The sequence below is a fragment of the Cygnus olor genome, chromosome 5 (genome assembly GCF_009769625.2).
Source record: "Cygnus olor isolate bCygOlo1 chromosome 5, bCygOlo1.pri.v2, whole genome shotgun sequence".
NCBI lineage: Eukaryota > Metazoa > Chordata > Aves > Anseriformes > Anatidae > Cygnus > Cygnus olor.
In genome coordinates, this window is record NC_049173.1 from 26,618,955 (window position 1) to 26,638,180 (window position 19,226).

Consider the following 19,226-nt stretch of genomic DNA (forward strand, 5'->3'; position numbering starts at 1 on the left):
ATCACATTGTTCTGACTGAAGTGCTTAAGCAAACAGCATTTCAGAAGCATTTCATAGTTAAAAGTGTAGCTGGTCTCTGATTCCTACTGCCTTAAATTTTCTCCCTGTTTCTAGCATTGCTTGTGCTTCACAACAAAGATTGAGTATACTAGCATAGGCAGAACTGTGGCATGTTTGATAGATTTATTTTGAACCTGCTTGCTATCAAGCATGCTCATCCTAATGCTCCCGCCCGGGACAGCAACACTGACAAACACACACTTTTTTATTAACTCTTATAAAAGCTGTCAGATCTCCTTTTGGTGAGCAATACATGTGTATGTAAAAACCACACTCTCTGCCCAACATAGTGGCATTCTGAATGGAGCCAGAAGCAAACCAGGAGGGGTGGGGAACAGAGGACAAACATGTTAAAGACTCAAGATGGGGCGAATGTGATTTTCAGGATTAGTTTTGTGGTCGCTTTTTGTTTCATGTTTTTTGTTTCTTTTACACGTATGTAGTTGTGACCTGAGATGTACCTTTGTTCAGAACCAACTCGGTGCCCTCAGAGCGATGAGATGTCCAGGCAAAAGGAATTTCATCTAGTTCATCTAGTCCTTCTTTTAAGGGAAATTTAGCTGGAGAGGAATAGAGCACAGGCGTACAGACGATCTCAAGCCGAATGTCAGTTAGGAACATCATGCTCTGGGAAGAGGGCTAGCGTGAAACTGGAGTATGTAAGCAGGATGTTGTCTGCAAGGTGTGAAAAGTCTGGTTGACGCAAATAAACCTTCAGCTGGAGTAATGGGCCTAGTTCTGAATACCGCAGGATGGGAGAGTGCAGAGGATCTGGGAAGTGATGAGAATGATCAGACTCCTAGGAAGAATGCAAGAAAGAGCTGAATAAGTGGATCTTGTTTCTTTTAGAAAAGGGAAGGCTTAAAGGGACATGATGAGACTTCAAAGAAATAAAAAAACTTTTATATACAGGAGAGGAACAAATTTCTCTACTTCCAGTTGCGAGCAGGACAGAGAGTACTAGGTTTAAATTGTCACAGAGAAATTTAGATCAGTTACTAAGAAAAGTATTTCTTTCTAATGGTAGGTGTAGTCAAGCACTGAAACAGATTGATAAAGGAGGTTGTAGAGTTTCCAGCATTAACAATCTCTTTTTTTAAAATAATAGTCTGGAAGAAGTAGTGGCACTCAGAATTGATTCTGCCTTGGAAAAAGCAGCGTTGGTAACTCCCCAAGGTTCCTTCCAGGTCTATTTTCTAGATGTCTAAATCAAAAAATCAAAATAAAAAAAAAAAAGTTGAAGTAATGCGGGGATATCATGGAAAATATAGAAATAATTTAGTATGGCTTTGCAAAAATTTACTGCTTTACATCCATTCTTATTTTCTTTCACATTTGAAATATTTTGATATTCAGTCACATAAAATGTATTGTAAGTTGAACTGTTGAACTATGCATTATCCCTGATTTTTTTTGTAACCACTTTATTAGAAAGATGGTATGTATAAAAAGAAAGTTTTATTTATAAAAACAAACAAAAACACAAAAAAACATGCACATTCAGGCAACTGTAAGTTTTGTAATTTCTCCAATAGTTCAAAAACATCTTTGATGTTTTTATATCTTAAGCTGAAACAGTATCACTTTGGTGGCAGCCCAGACCATCATATGTGAGTTATAAGTTTATAAATATGAAAATAATTTGAGTTTTCAAAAAAGTGCTACATTTATTTTAAGTGGTAAAGTTATTACAATCTAAATCTGTCATTGGCTGGGAAAACCAACAAAGGCTGAAAAATGCATTTCAAATAAAAACCCTATCCATCTGGTATTGTTTATGTCTTGCAACTATATTGTACTGGTCATCACTTAGTCCACGTGATCTACATATGATTGTTCAGAGTTTTGTGTTTGTTTTGATTTATTGGTGACTTTGATGATCTTGTGGTAATGAATAATGAAGTTGTGCTCAAAAATATCACTGAAGATTTGCAGAATTTACCTCATTTACCCACTGAGGCAATGTTTAATTTGGAACATCTAGCTATGCAGGAAGTAAGTTAATTGTTACGGTCTCCTTTTGCTGAACCACATCTTTTTTGGGGGGGCTGTGCTGATTTCAGTTTTACCAGTAGCTCATGGTAGAGACTGAGCGCTGGACTGAGGTATGGGAAATCTCAATTTGGTTCTTGGGTCTGTTGCTGCATGACTGTGTGACCCCAGGAAAGCTGCTTCATACTGCTTCGTAAGTTATTTGGCACAGCTTTCATTCCGTGTGGTGTGGTACCTGTCATGGTGATTCCTTAATGCTAGCTCCATAATAGACTCTAACAGCCCCCTGAAAGAACACAGAATTACAGGACCAGTGCTTTGCTGTTGCTATAATGTGGGCAGCCCAGAAATGATTTTCAGTTCTTTTCAGATTCTGATGGCTCAGAAAGAGGTGGGCTGTGAGTCCTGTGGGAGGGGAGAGCACCTCTTCTACTTGAGCTGGCAGTATAGCTGGGAAGTTAACACATTTCCCCAAAAAAGTGGTGTGTGGCTCTTAAGAGGAAAAAGTGGATTGGCCACATGCAGCAAGCCTAGGAGAGGGAGGAAGGAGGAGTAGGAGGATAAAGAATTATACCTCTTGAAAGGATGAGAAGGCGAGCATCCCAACTGGTGTCCTTTTGACTGAAAATTATACTTGTGTTAATCAGGGGTATTTCTAGATGGAGGCATAAAGCATGAAGATGAAATACTCAGACAGTTGAAGTTAAGAAGCAAAATCGCCCTTTCTTAATATACGTTCTCCTCATTAAAATGGAAGAGAAAAAGTTTCCATTACCCTGTACCTTCCCTGTAGCCAAACAATTCTAAGGAGACAAAAATCACACTAGCTCTCCTACTCAGCTATCAAAACCTGCAGCTTTCTTTCCTTTGTCATCTTCCACCTACTGGTTATTTCAGTGGAATCTGATGATCCAGGTCACATGCGGGATTTCTGTGGTTTAATTTTGTCTTGTAACTTCTGAATAGGGAAGCACTTGGGTCTCAGGGATTTGGGGAAAGGTAGAATGGTGGGGTGATTGCTGTGTAACACCGTGAAAGACTTTGGTTTAGATGTCTTTTTTAGATTTTGTTCTTTTTCTCAGATACATCAGCATCCACTGCCCGTGGTTCATGTTGATGCATTCCTTTATGATGATGATTTTCGTTGATTCATTGTGTGAGGAGGAGAGAATGAATAGAAATTACTGCGCAGAGTGTGGCTCATACAAGACTGCATCTTTAGGTAAGTGCTCTTTTGGGAACATGAGAAACAAATTCTGTTCAGCTAAACTGGTTTGCGCAATGACTCAGCTGGACAGCACAGCATCCAGCTGATGGAGGACTTCATGCACACTGGTGCAATACACAGCCAGAATTATTGCCATTAACCAATGGAAGGAGATTCCTGCACAAGTAAGTCGAAGTAATTTGCAGTGTATGAATGACCCTAGTTGCCCACAAAAACGGGGCAGGGAAGAGGTACAGCTATGTACAACTGAAAAGGAAGATGCAAGAAGAAAACTGTTCCTACTGTGCAGTAACCTCAGTCTCCTCTTGCAGGTTGAAAGGCAGTAGAAAGCACCATCTGTCTTAAAGCTCATGTGTGGTGTGGTACAGATCACTGCTGTCACCAGCACAGCACAGGCATTGAAGAAGGAATAGTTTATAAGGAGAACATTCTGTTCCTTAAAGCCTTGGAGTTAAATTTTAAGCTATTAATATGTCTGCCCATAAAAAGGTTTGTATGAATTGTGTTGAGCTTTAGGTACCATGTTTTCTTTTTTACTTAAATGACTCCAAGTTAGTGTCTTTGATTTTCTTTAAAGTGTATCACTGTGCAGAAAAAGGGAATTTAATTTCATGAAGGATTTCAAAATTCTCCATGTAAGGGAATGAGTCCCTAGGTTCAGGACAGTCTCCTTGGCAGGCTACATCAGATCTGCAACCCTGGTTTTCCAGGGTCCCCACACTAGTTCAGGCAGGAAAGCAGACAGGTTTTCAGTGATGGCAACTCTTCAGATTAATGTTTAATTGGTTAATAACAAACTAGTTAGCACTGCCCATCCAACACCTTTGTTCTCTTCTTATTTCCCAGAGTTTATTTCGCATTCCTTTTCTCTCATGAAACTGAAGTTTCTTTATCAACATGTAGTGCCTGACCTGACAGGAAAGGTAGTGGTTGACATTGGCTCCAGGCTTGGTGCAGAGCTATTTGTGGTAACTTCCAGCACAGGAATTTGTATTTTATTACTGTGACAATCATTTTCCCTCTTCTCTGACTGCCTACTCTCGCTACTCGATCTTGGACAGGTCATTCCTAATGGCATCTCTGGTTTGACTGTCTGAATAGAGTATGGTGCTGCCTAGTAGTGATTTTAGTTCTTGCTCTTTCCTCACAAAAGGGAATACAAATGATCTTGCTTACGGAGAGGAGAAGTCTGTTGTCCAACACGGCAGCATATTGCTCTCACACATGTTGCTCTTTTGCTAATTCCTGCTCTGTCTCTCCTTCATAAGTAAGTTTGTCCCGTGTGTCTTGACCATGTCTATATATAGATTAGTTATGTCAAATTCCTTTATGAAGCTGACAAACTGTTAAATTACACAAAGGAAGACTTTGATATGAATTTGTCTCCAAAAACATATTGTCCTGCTCTGCGTTTTAAAATGCACATAAAATACTTCATCGAGAAACTTGAGTGCAATTTTGATTGCTTTTGGCATGGCTGGTGCAACATATGGCCAACAGCAATGCAAAACACACATTACAACTTTGTTACAAAAGTCAATGGCTGTTTAGGGCTCAGTCTTGGAAACACTGGAGCATGTAACTTTACTCATCTGAATAATCTAATTTTGGGACTACTCAGATGAGGAAAGTTACTCCAATTTGTAAATATTTGCAGCATTGGGTCCTTAAATGGTAACACTTTTGTTAGCTATTGAATTTGTTTTGAAGCTCTTAAATGCTTGTATTGTTAGAGTAGAAGATAGTCTCAAGATAAAGCAGGAAAAACGTTTTGTAAAGATTCTACTTTTTGTCATGTTCTTGGCTTGTGTTGGAGAAATGGTGACTTTACCTTCACAGGCTGCGTTTCTGCTGAACTGAGTGGGTTCAGAAAATGTTAATTAGATTGCAGTCCATAGGTAGCTCAAACAGTCTGTATCTTTAGCTTTGTTTGTCTGCCTCTCCCATTGTTAGCAATAATGCTAATGTGTAATAATGGTGTTCAGTGGAGACAATGGCAGATAAAAGTTAAAGCAATATCTCTAGTAGGGCCCTATATGTTCAAGCATTTGGTGGTTGTTTGGTTGTTGCTGTTGTTTGATTGTTTGTTTTTTGTGGGAAGGTTGCTTGTTTCTTAAAAAAACAAACAAACAAACAAAAAAAACCATCTCCAACAGCTTTCCAAAATCTCAGTCCAAAACTGATCCACTGAAGTATTTTGGGCTTATTATTGAGGGATAATATCTCTTTTTTTTTTCATATGCAACGCTATGAAGCACCTGAAAATGGTAGTAATACAGTTCTTAGAGGTGCTGACAAAGACTGTCCAAAAATATCCCATTATATTATGGGTACATTGTCCTCCATTTTCACTCACATTGACTGTGTGTATGTCTTAGGGTTTTTTGTTTGTTTGCTTGTTTTGTTTTGTTTTCCCTTGCTACTTTTTTCTTCAATTTTCACTAGAAACAAAAATGTACAGTCTTTTCCTTTCACACTACTTTTATAATTTGTTTTCTACTGCTTTTTTCCTTCCAAGGCCTTTTTCCATCTGTTTTGCAATTGAAGTAAAGTTGGAGCTTTACTTTTCTTTTTATTTTGACCTGTTATGTTGGATTTCTTTAAAAATTCCCAAGATATAAGGGGAAATTGACAAAATAGGGGCTTAGCTTTGAAAAATACATCGCATCCATATTAAGACATATCTCAGCATCCTTTTCTAAAATACTTTCTTAATCTTAACCTTTGTTTTATATTTTCCATTTTGACTGAAATATTTAAAGTTGTTCTAAAGGCATCAGTTACTAAATTTCCATTTCCTAACACAGGGTTATCTTTATAGCTCAGCATCCCAACTCTATGGAGTAGAAATGAAGACTTTTGCCAGTTGCAAGAAATGACAGTTATAAAATACCAGCTCATTGACAGAATAAAGGTAACTAAATAATATGGTTCAGTGCATTTTTAACCACTGTGCAGGAGGTATCCTGTTTATGAGAGAGACTGGTAAATCAGCATTCTGAGAAGTTGTTTCTGCCTCTGCTTGTTTTGGTCTTAAACAAAGGCTTTGTATTGGAAAATAAATTCTCAAAGCAGTAAGGAGAAAGGAAATTACCAAAATATGATAATGTGTATCAAATTGCTTAGCCTTTTTCTGGAATCTACTTACCTGCTGGCTCATGCAAAACAGATACATCTTAGCTGTTTCTCCAGTGAACTAATGACAGGATTGCCACTAACTTCCTTGGAACTGAGCATGTAAAGAGTTTCTGTCTTGAGTAACAAAACTAAATATCTCTGTGTTTCATTAACACTAGCAGAAAAATGTTTGTAGGATTTGCAAATTTGCATCTAAGAACACATAAAGGACTTTTGGCTATTGGTATTTGTTTTCTTGGAATGCCAGTGCATGTGTACCTTCCACAAACAATATGGGTTTCAAATAATAGGATATCATATGGGAACTGTTTCCATACTCCTGTTGTGGAAATAACTACTACCACTTTAATGAGAAAAATGTTTTGTATTTGGGCATACCAGTTGTTTTGTTACCGGCAAAAACTGATGAAAAGGGTATGCTGAGTGAAATATTGGTTTTAATCCTGTGCCATATGCATATGTTCTTGAGTGGAGTCACACAAACTGCTGGGTGCAGTAATGAATTTGAAATTAAAGTAACCAATTTTAAACTGTAAAGAAATAATAAACATACATAAATATAACACAAGGTACGCAGTATCATCGGGTTACCCAGTTCAATCCCAGGCTGCCAGTTTATCCATAACCTTAAATTTTTGCATATTCTTTGTGTTTGTTTGTGTAGCACCATATTGTGATGAGACTGAAGGTGCAGTTAAGAACTTTGTCAAGTTACTGCAGTGGAACTGGAGATGTATATACATGCTTTTCAGCCTTGTATATTCTTTATTATATGACTTTGTTTTTCCTTCACAGCTTGTAATTCTGCTGAAGTATTCATTTCAGAGCATAAAGATAAGAAGATATTACATTTTCAAAGCAATGCCTGAGGACTTTGCTGCTTGCATCTCATTAGATGCTAATTTAGTCATGTGACTTCTGTTATCACACTGCTTTTAATATCTCATTAGATTCTTTTTTACCCCCAAAATGAATCCTCTCTAGAGATACCTACTAGCTTAAAAAATAGTCAGAATCCAGATGCTGATAATAATTTATGACACAAATATGGAAAAAACTTTGAAAAGTCCTTTTGTTAAGTAACCATTGAATTTTTGTTAGAATATGTTCCCAAAGGACAGCAAGGTGTAATCTTAGTCAAGATTTGGTTTGTTAAAGTACATCGAAAGTTGCTCAGCATCTTTTGCCGTTGTAGCAAATATTTAGATGCTGGGCAGAAAATAAAAGAGTTCAACAGATTTAAAATCATTTGCTGCCCGCTCTGTTGTGCCAGCACATAGCCAAGCAGATCAGGGAATTGGTCCAGCTGAAAGGGAACCCTGCAAAAAAACAGTGTTTCAGCTGGAGTTGTATCTGGGTCTGGCTCGTGGTGCAGCCACTCATGTGGTCCAACATTCCTTCGTAGGAACAAGGATGTGTTTAGGGAGAAGGGGCTGCTGAAATCAGTTTAATCAGCACAGTCACCTACTCTGTAAATGCAGTCTTATTTTAATTCAAAGTTTAAGTGTTTTTGAAGTAAAGGAGGTAACAACACATGTTCAAAATTTCCTAGCAGTTTGTTTTTCTGAATTGAGGCTTAAAATACGAGGACTACCGTTAGTAGGGCATTAAGAAATTTCAGTACTAATATAACTTCTTGTGCTGTGTATATATATAACCTTTTCCTCCTCCAGGTTGTTATTTTAAAGATCTGTTTGTGAATAGTCTGTCAGTCACTTGTGTTTGGATTAAATGGCTGCTGCTCAGGTGTTTTGTACATAAATTTAGTTTTGTTGTTTCCTCCCCTTGAAAATAAAAGAGTAAAGTAAAATGTCTCCTTAGCCTTGAAAATTGTGATCTGAACCCTGCTTACAGCCTAGGTGCACTAAAAATCATGGAGTAATGCAGGTTCTGATAAGTGAGCTCCGACAGGTCTTGCTGAAGCATGTTTTCTCCCTTGCTGTCTGTCCTGCCCCACTGCAGGAATCAGTTGCCCATGTAGCAGGGCAGTAGTCAAGCCTTTATCTATAATACCTCTACCACCTCAGTTCATAGTCTGTCATTTTTATCTGCAGTTAGCAGTGGCTTATGCAGAGGACATGAGTTCACAGCTAGAACCTACCCTCTTTAGGACTGCTGGTGGTGACATCAACCGGAGTGATCCGTCTTGTTTCTCTGCTGCCTAGATGTTCCAGCTTCTTTTTAGAATCACGGAATCATTAAGGTTGGAAAAGACCTCCAAGATCATCTGGTCCTCCTGCAGTTTATAGTGCACTGTTTTAAGATAAATGATGACAATTTTTAATTGTATTAAAAAACTCTAAGTATAGTGAACTAGTGGATAAGGAATTCAGATGTCCACACACTAGAGGTGAAAGTAGCCATTTGACCAGTCATTCTGACTACTAAACTGTCCATATTTCTCAAGGAACTACAACCTTCAAACACTAGCCTGCCAGTTCTGGATAAGGTACAGTAATGCATTTGGTTCCCTTCTGCTCACTACAGGCAGTTGTGACCAACTTGGCATGGTGATGCGTTTAAGGAAAGAGAGCTTTTTTTTTTTTTTTTTTTTTTCTGAGTTGGAGCACTCTTACAGGACCCATGGAACATGGAATATAGCTCGCAGAGATTAAATGCTGTCATGCTTATTTTTTTTTCTGAACAGTAGAACCTTGTTTCTGCTATTACTGATATTAAAATATTTGGCTATAATTGCAATTGCTATAATGCACTCTGATAGCATCAGCTGGGATCATAAACTGTGACAATTAGTCATCACTTCGCCCTCTGGAACCCCTACCAGTTGCAGGGGTGGTAGCATCTGTTTCTTTGGTCAATCAGAATAGCATGCTTTGCATGTGCTTTATGAAGAGTGATGTATATTTTACTCTCCCAACAAGTACTTGTACATTGTTAAGTGGGCAAAACGTTTTTCAACAGGCAAATGTTTTATCTTCTGTACAAGCACTCAGCTTTCCTGTCAGAATCAAAGATTCCCTTTTACATCTTCCCAACACTGGAAGGAATTCTCAAAATGTGAAACATTAAATCCATCATGTTAGTATATTCTCTGCACAGCCTAGTAATAGGTCACACAGGAAAGACTGGAATTTGTATTTTCTCTACACTGTCAACATACATAGATGCACTTTCAAAAAATTTTGTGGAATGCAAGCAATATACAGATTAGCATTCTTTCCTTTAGCCCCTCAAAAAAAGATGTTCCGATTTATGTTTCTCCTCAGATTTAGGATGTGATGTATTTCTCCATGTTTAAGAGGAAATCAAACACATCTTGTCAGAGTGTTAATGAGCATTCATATTCTCCTGTCGCTATAATCTCACCTGTTTGAAAATGAAATGATGTGCTAATATCCTTTTTGGTAGGTGAAAGTAAATGAAATCAAGCCAGCTCCTATGCTGTCTGGGGACGCAGTCATTTGGGAAGGTAAAGTACTTGCTGTCCTCCAGTGCCAGTCAGCATTTTGCCTTTCCAGCATTCCCAGTCCCAATATTGGTAATGAGAATTTAGTTGTCAAACCTACATCTGTAGCGTCTTTTCTAGCTACGATCCTTTAGTAAGCCACTGAGCCTGTGAGGAGCCTGTTAGTATCCTCAAAAAACCTTTAGCTAGCTTAACTCCTTCGCTATAATCAATAACTATTTGTGGTGTTACATAGATAAATTAAAAGTATCAGCCGTCACACACATCATCTCCTCTTTTATGGCACGTGCTGTACTAGGGCAAAAGTTGGATACAGCTTATTTCATTTAATGTAATGAATCAAGTATTTTAATTAGAGGAAAGAAGTCTATTTTTTTTTAAGTTTATTCTGGTTATTTACTTCAGTTTTTATCTACTGTTAACTCAGTGAAATACCCCTTTTTGTGACAAGTCCAAAATGGTGGTAGCAGGTGCTGTATTATGTTGACAGGCTTCATGTCTACTCAAAGGCTTTATTTGTCTCTTAAATTAATTTATGCCTTGTGAAATTTTTCTCCTTCAGGTGGTTCATGCAGACATCTGTACTCAGGCTTCACTTCTTCAGTAGGCTGATGTTTGTTGTTGTAATGAATAATGTCTTTGAATATTTTCTCGACAGACTGGAACAGGCCAGGTAAGCTATGTGTCCAAACAAGTAATCTATTTCTTTGGCAATGTGTGTGTAACCTTGTGAATTATGGAAAACCTTAAGGTTGTGCTTTTTGAAGTCACATACATAAATTACATAAGGAAATTGTTTCAAACTGCCTTTACTCAACTGGTTTTTTTTAAGTGCTAAGGTGCTAGGGCAGTTGTTTGTTATTAAACCCACTAAACACTGCTCCTTTGTTTACCCAAATCTTGCCCTGGATCCTTGCACTGATCTGTTAAAATAGTACCTTGCTGTTAAAGGGTCTGAAATTACTCTATCAGCATAAAGCTTAATCTTCAGAAAGAAGACAGATCACTCTGCCTTGTGGATGTCAGAGCATTAATATGGATGCACTGCAAAACATAATGATATTTCTATTGTATCTTCATAAGGATGTGGCAGCAAACAAATGCGTGGTTAAGGTTCTTTCTCTTTCAGGTACTAGACGCTCACAGATGAGCTTTTGTTAATCTAGCAGTGTCCATTTAAAACATTAATAACTTTACCTGACAAAGTTACTCTTCTTTTAGTATGGGCAGTAAAAAGGAAAGCATGTCTGTGTCTCTGCCAGCCCAGCCAACAGTGTGACATTGCTAGCAGTTTAAGGCTTGTTCTACTGCCCTTGACACCAAGCAGTAACGTCAGCCAGAGAGACAGAATGGATAGGTGAAGGGTAGTGGGTGTTTCAGATTGCCAGCAGATTTGTTTCCAGGCACATGACCAAGAATTCATCTGATTCTTCAAGAACTCAGGTGTAGTGGCTTAATGTTGCACTGGTACCATGAAGAAAAATGACATTTGAAGAATGCTGGAAATTAAATTCTTTTTAGTCTAAACTGCAGTGCTGTGAGAAATGATCTGACTTGCAAAATCAGGAAAAAAAGGAATGCTGGGGGCTATATTTAGATACTGCTATTGCTAATGTCTTAAGAGACTTTTGTCATGACTGCAAAGTATGTAAAGAGCTGCTTAATAAAACAGTGTGCGAGGGGACTGGATTTTCTTCAAAAGTTTAAAGGGACCAAGTGTTGATGTTTAATTGTAGTCCAAAGTGAGGGTACACAAGTACAAAATGACATGCATGTATGTATCAGAGTGAAAAAGTTACAAAAACTAACATTATAAGACCATATATTCCCTCTGTATTTAATACAAAGCTTGATTTTATTCCTGCAAAGTTATTTGCTGAGATGTGAACAGTGGCCAAAGGCATGTACAGCAAGTCTTTAAGCTTAGACTACTTCCGATGCTTGAACTGTAGAAGTGTTAGATTTGTTGTATATCAAATGTGTTTCTTTTCCTCAAAACTGATGACCTACTTTTAAATGTGTTTCAGAGCTTGGGAGTTTATTGCTTGTAATGTAAAGAAAAGAGGGTCCTTATTAGTGACAGTTCCAAACCTTAAAGATTTGCTCTCAAAGCTTCGGGTAAGTTCCCTCAGTCAGTTTTATCCAACACATTTTGTCACTTTCTATGGAAAAGCAGTTCTGTGCTGGAGGTTAGCTGCTTGCCAGCATTGCCATCAGAAAGGGTATGTAATTTAGGGCATAGATTTAAAACCTGTAGGATTCTTGATTTTATTTCCAGGTTGACCACCAATGATCTTCTGTACTTTGATTGTTCCTACCCATTAAATGGAAAACCCAGTTTATATCAATGGGCTCCGTGAACCATTGCATTATTAACAAGACTTTAATTGTGAGGTTATAAAAAAACAACGACAACAAAACATTATTGAAGCCATATTATGTGAGTAAGTTTTGTGATGATTGTATTCATTATTTCTAGGTATAGGAGTAGACCCTCAGAAGTACAGATGTATTTATAAACTTCTAGTTAGAAGCAAAAAATTGTTTTCTCTATTTACCTCTGCATTTGCACATTGCCTTAAAACACGACAAACTGTTTTGCTAAGCCAGTGGGAGAAAATAATATATTAAAGAAGGGATTCCTGAGGATATCCCGTCTTCTGACCTGCTGTCAGCATTGAAAATTATACACAATATTGCCGGTATGAGCTGTTGGGAGAACAGATTAGGGAGAGATGTAGTCTCCCAACTAGCCAAGTGATTATGATTGGATCAGAAACATTACTTTATATTGCAGTTGGAAACAAACAGAATGACAACACAGCTTTAAATGATGCTGAACTTCCTGTGCTATCGCTGCTGTTCTCTGAGTAGTAACCATTTCCGAGGGACCAACCTCTGCCCTGTGTCCATTCTGCCATAGGTTATCGGTAGATTGCAGTTGTTATGTGTATGATGCCTATACAAATTATGCGGGCTGGCTTTACTTAGGAAACAAAACACTGATAATACATGACAAGGTTACTTATAAAGTGGCTTGCTGGCCACAATAGTCTGCTTTATAGACATGCAATCACTTGTTGCCTGTGTGCTGATGGATGAAATAGATCCTCAGCCCTAGGAGCAGCAGGGGTGTCATTTGACCTTTTGTTGGAGCAGACAGTAGTTACACAACAGATGAGAAGCCCTTTGTACTCTTACTACAATATTCCCTGGGTGTAAAACAAGAAAGTACCTGTGATTGTTCCATGGTACAGTTAGCTACTCCCTCACTACTTATGTCAAAATGATCCCTGAAATCAGGATGCCTGAGGCTTATACAAATGCATATAGAGAAGCAGTTATAGCATACTGGCAAAATACCTACATTACCAAGTGAGATGATTTTAAAAAGTTATCTGTATTCTCTCCTATTCAAGTTAAATATTATTTCCAGAAATGAGTTTATCAGTGCTGCCTAATTTGGAATGACTAATCTCTCTTATTATGTCTTGCTTTCTTAATGTTGTATCGGTCTTGAAAATCCTGTTATGCTTCTCAGAACTGTGTTAATTTAAGGATCTGTTTTCATTGTTTCAGACGGATATACAATTTAGCCAATGGGTAGTAGAGGTGCAGCTAAACTATGATGTAAATGTGGAAAAGGATATTGACAAAGAAGCACTTGAACAAATATATCTATACAGTATTCTCTAGTACCTGGAAAAACTTACTAATAACCTTGTAATGTCATATATTTTGAGTCTAAAATGAATCCTGATTGATGTGTGTGAACAAATCAGGTCAAAATTGTTATTGTTATTAATTTGAGTGGTATCTGTGGTTTGTAATTGAGAGTCTTCTGAAACAGGATTTCTTGTGGAGGCATTGTGCCTCAGAAGAATATATTGGCTTTTAACTAGGAGATACAGTTTATTTTTGGTAGAAATATTAGAAAGTGACTATAGACTGATGCCAAAAGAATTTTTGTTCACTAGCATTGTGTACTGCTAATGTTTGTTGAATATATCAAATCTAAGAATAGCAAATCATTATTAATATGATTGATAGCATTGCATTCAACATAGTTACTTAAAAGCTGCAGTACGTTAAGTTTTTCTGTTTTGTTTCAGCATAGGCCATTTCCCCATATTATCTGTAGTGTTCCTTCTATGGAATTTGTAGGTTTTCTTTCCCTGGTCTGCCTGCTAACCCAAGCATTTACTGGCATTAGTTAAGAGAAGCAAGTCTATCTGTTTAGTTAGTCATCCTTAAGGTGGCTATTAATGTAAAACACTGAAAGACACCTAGGAGGCATTGAGAATTAATACCACAAGTCCAGGACTGCAGAGCTCTGTTCCATGTCCTGCAGTTCTTCTGGGGATTATAGGAAGTATAATAAGCTTCAGCTTATTTTCAGTTTAAGAAGCTGAAAATTCTGAACAGGTGTCACGGCTTAGCGGAGGCTTGGTGGTGGCATAAAACATTGGAAATTCGTAACAGAGCCTCCTCAGAGAGAAAAGATCCACATACGCCCACCACATTTATATTTAGATTTTACGTTATAAGGATGTGAAGCTTTTAGTCAGCTGAAGAATGTTTCAGTTTTTAGCAAACATTGGCAATCAAGTGCAGAAATATTAACTTCAGGAGTTTTTGGACTAAGTGCATTGTGAATTCAGAAGTATTGTTAGCATCTAAAAGTTTGCTACACAGCTTATGTCTAGTGCAAATGGGAAAACTTTAAATTGGATTTCAGTCTTCAAATGATTTACAGGTCAGGAAACTTTATAATATATCCTGTAAGCAAAACAGAACAGTGGCCATTAGGCACACAGTAACACAGTAAGTAAATGATACCAGATAACGAACAGTAAGTATTAAGAAATCATATTTTTAGTGGTTTATTTGACATGGAGGAGGATATTTTAACTTGAGCGATACTGAATCACTGCCCCAAAACGCCATTGCATCTATTCTTCATGCATTTAAGAGTGAAGAGGCTTTGCTTAAAATGTTTATTTTATTAAAGTACAGAAACTAAACTGATGATTACTTAATTGCCAACTTATTTGCCACAAATGCCCCTAGAAAGAGAACCTAGAAGAGACTAAGCAGCAGGGTGGAGGTAATGCAAGGCTAATAAATCTAGCAAGCAAGGAGAGAATAACAAATGGGAAAAGAAATGCGTGTGCAATTCAGAATGAGGAAATGAGCACTATAGTAATCAGTACACTACAGTGGAAGCTGTGACTGAATCTAGAGTGTATAAATAGGCTACTATAAAAGGAAAACTGGCTGGGACTTTAAAACCTACTGTATAACCCTACTACCACGTGAGGAGAAAACACCATATTGGAAAGTTTCTTACTTTTTTCAGAGGTCCTGCAAGATATGTCCCCTATCAATTGGACTTTTGGTTCACAATCCTGGCTATAATCTGTGCCCTGCACCTTGTTTTGGTAATACGGGAACTATAGCTTTCATTGCAGTTGTTTCCCCTCTTCATGCTGAGTCTTCAAATACTTTTTTGGGTGTTGATCTCAGATTAAAAAAATTTCAATAGACTCGAGCAGATCACCAGCATATTTAATGACATCTGTATCCTCTGACTCTGGAAATAGCATGCACGCATCTGGAGCTCAGATGCAACAGAGGGTGCAATGGGGAAGCTCCCCATGTCTTTTTTAGACATCAGGAGAAAGTCAGAGGTGAGTTGAAGTTGTTGAAATGTCTGTCTTCCTCTGCTGCCCTTAACAGGTCCTTGATTTAAAATCACACATCCACGTGTTTGCAGAGAAAGGGTAGTGGTAATTCGGTTTGGTTTGGTTCCCTGTCCCTTCAGACATTTCTTCTTAACTTGGCTTCATAGGGCCAAAGCTCATAGGGCTGTTCTTAAGGGTGTTATGCTAGACGAGCATGACAAGCATGACAAGCTAGAAACAACTAGTGTGTGAAAGAAGGTGTTAATTGAATTTGTCCCTTTTCCAACTTATCTGTCTCCTTTTGGTCCTGTTATAGATTCCCTTACACCCGAGAAGCAAAAGTAAGATGTGAGGAGGTTTGCAAAACCCTGTGTGATAAGTGGGAAAATCTGTCTTCCCTGTGTACACCTGGGCAACCTGGGTCATCAGGGGAAATTTTCCTAAGAATGCCTGCATTGCCTTGGCTCTGCTTTTGCTTGTTTGGCTCTAGGAAGCTGCCAGGGGTACATCCAGCGTGCCGAGTCCCTGTTCTGGGTTCTGCTATTGTTATACTGCATGCTGCTTGAGAGACAATTGAACTTTTCTCTGCCTCAGTGTCTACAGTGAAAATGGGAATAACAAATCCAAAATCAAAGCAAGGTTGTGAATTAACTGAGTATCAACTGCTTTGAGATTGTCATATAAAATGTGCTACACAGCCAGGGTGTTCTTTGTAAACCGACCTGATTTAGAAGAGCTGGAAAGCAAAGCAAAACATCAAGTACTTCTCTCAGATAACTTTCTGACCCTTTTCTTTACAAGACAACATTGAAAAGGAAGCCCAGATTAACCACACCACAGTGCTGAAAATACATCAATAGTTCTTTCCTAGTGCCCTCATCCTTTGCGCTCTTCTTGCTGTTAGCTGGCTGCTGGCATCAGGAAGAGGGGAAGTGAGAGAAACAAACCCCCACTGGTATCCAGATTTTTGGGTTTGTGCACAGGGCAGTTGGGTGACAGCTACCACAGATGGCACTGTGGCTGTTGCAAGCTGCTGGCCCAGAAATTGCTTGCTGCTGTGAACAGCTCTTAGGCTACGTGGCGGTGTGCTACATCTTCCTGCAAAAGACAGTGTTGTGTATGACCTGATGGAGCAGCTACCCCAGCTGTGACGCCAAAACCCTGTGGGTCATGAGCAACTCATAAATCATGGAAATTCATGTTTGTAGGGCTGAATTAGGACAAACTAATCAGAGGGAGCTGTGCATCTGCAGTGCTTCTTGTAATCACCAGGAGTTTCTGGCACACACTGAGAGCAGCTCCACTCTTCCACAGCAGCATAACTCTCCATGTAGTGCTCTGGCTTCTGCAGGACAAGCTATCTGAAGTTTAAATCCATTGAGAACTACTTCAGTAAACCAAAGAAGGTGTTTGGGACCCAGTGTAACAGGGCAAAAACTGTCAAGGTGTAAGAATGGTAAAACAACTTTGCAGACAGAAAACATTGCAAAATTTTTGCTTGACATGATGTCTTTTTAAAGAAAAACATCAAAAGTCTGCTGTGGACAGCCTAGCTGTCAAAGGTGAGCTGTTTTCCATGTATGCTTTTTACCAGTGTGTGGTATTGGAAGGGGTATTGGATGGGATAACTTGACAGTGGGACAAGCATGAAAAATGTCCAGCTCCTAAATTCCTCTGCATCTGTGTTCTCTCCTTTTCTCTTTCTTCAGTTTCTTCTGTCTCTTGTCTCTTTCCAGCTGTCTTCTCCCCCAGGCTGCCGGAGGAGAGCAGCCGGAGGCAAGCAGCCGGAGGCAAGCAGAAGTGCCACCCGAGTGTGGCATTGCCTGCCTCTTGTCTCTGTCACTGGAAGACAGTAACAGCACTCTTAGCCAGTCACTTTAGCGGAGCAGCTTCTCCAGGCCAATGCGGCCTGGAATAATGATGGAAGCTTTTCTAAGGACTGCTTCGCACTCTTCAGGAATTCCCATCAGGGCCTCCAAAGAAATGGTCAGACCCAGCCCCATCCGGCTTCGGAGGTACCATGGCAGACCCAGGCTCTGGCTCCCCGCCTCGGAAATGTGGGAGCTCAGCACAGACAATGCTGTGGCTCGTTGCCAGCATTTTAACAAATGGTCTCTCAAAATTCACCCTTGGGCTGTGACAAACCCTCTGCAGTAGAGGGGCATGTATTTGTAGAAATAAGTGGAGAAGGAGGGCAATGCTGTTTGGCCAACTAATGCACGTTAAATTTCTGCAAATGTCGGTACATCCACTCGTTTGAGAACAGATTCATGTGGCACAGTGTTTTGGGGAAGAGAGAGAGATGGAACATCATGCTTAAATATATATATATTAAATTCCTGCAACTCAGTGCAGCTTACAGTATTTAAAAATATATATATAAAAAAATAAATAAATGTTTGTGTGACCCTAGAGATGAGTCTGTTCTGACAGGAATGAAGAAGCAGTTTGCTGAAGGCTTGGAGTTCATCATCTCAGGAGTCCCTTGGGGCTTGTAATGTAGGAATCCCCTACATTAGTATATGTTGGAGTCATTCCCCACTTACCTCAGGATTGCCAACAAATAGTTCTTAAACACCCAAGCCCAGAAGTTGCCTACTTGCTGTAAGTCTTTTCTAGCATTTTGCATTCCCCCCACTCTCCTCTGCGTGACCTGCACAACATCCCAGCCTCTCCTGCAGCTGTGGTAGTTCTTTACCCACAGGCCGTATCTCATGAATTGTTTTCATTCGTTCCTCTTGGGAGGTCCCTCTCCCTCCACCTTCTGTGACAGAAAGAACAGGAAAACATTTTTCATTTGCCATCACGGGATGCAGCAGAGTCCTCCTGGGCTCTACCTCATCTGCCCTCTTTTTGTGTGAAAATGGTTGTGAGGGCTCTGCTTCTCCACTACCTGCCCCAAACCCCACTGAGGGCCCCGGGGACACGTGGGAGAGAGGGAAGGCTCTGCTTCTGTCCTCCAGTGTTTCTGCTTCGCTTTGCTTCCCCAGGTTTGCTGGAGCATGGAAAGCAGCTAACCAAAACTGTCAGCCTGGGCTAGAAATAGCAAGAAGGGGGAAAGTCAGCAGGAGATATCGTGCCAAAATCTGAGGCAAAATGTTCTACCAGAGTTTATAGCAGCCCCAGATCAGGCTCTGATTGTTTGCAGCATTGTGTGCATGTGTATTGTGTATGTGTGTGTGTGAACTTACATATATATATATATATATATACAAACAAAACGAGACTCTGCTTATCCTCAAGAGTCTACTATGTACATGGACAAAGGTAGAAGAAAGGAAATATTATTTCCTATCTTACAGATGGGGCATTGAATTATGTGTTGTTATTGTGATCGTGTACATGAGGTAATTGCATGCACATGGTCTGTAGTATTGGTGAATGCACTTTTGTGGTCAATGCGTTAATTGACTTATAATTGTAAGCATGAAAATATGCACATTGCCGTTAAAAGAAATAGTCTCTATTTTAAAATGACATTAAAAAGACAAATAGTCCCCAATGGAGGGAGGAGGGGAGAGGAACATCACTGACAGCTTCCTGGCAAAGCATTTAAAACAGTAGAAAACAGATAACAAGCTGATACACAGATAAACCTAGCAAGGATATTGGTATAATGAAAAGAAGAATTTGGGTGGAGCTGCCTGCTTCACTTTCAGCTGCTCGAATAAAGAAGTAAAGAAAAAAATAACATTTT

At 39.1% G+C, this 19,226-nt stretch overlaps 1 long non-coding RNA gene across 2 annotated transcripts; it reads left to right on the forward strand.

Annotated features, from left to right (window-relative positions):
* Positions 1 to 3,134: 3,134 nt before the first annotated feature.
* LOC121071468 lies at positions 3,135 to 12,133 on the forward strand. Of its 2 annotated transcripts, XR_005820620.1 has the most exons (5): positions 3,135 to 3,274; positions 6,088 to 6,194; positions 9,788 to 9,848; positions 10,408 to 10,518; positions 11,873 to 12,133. It is a non-coding gene; the product is annotated as an uncharacterized LOC121071468 (long non-coding RNA). The 2 variants fall into 2 exon arrangements; XR_005820621.1 differs by lacking the exon at positions 9,788 to 9,848.
* Positions 12,134 to 19,226: the final 7,093 nt, after the last annotated feature.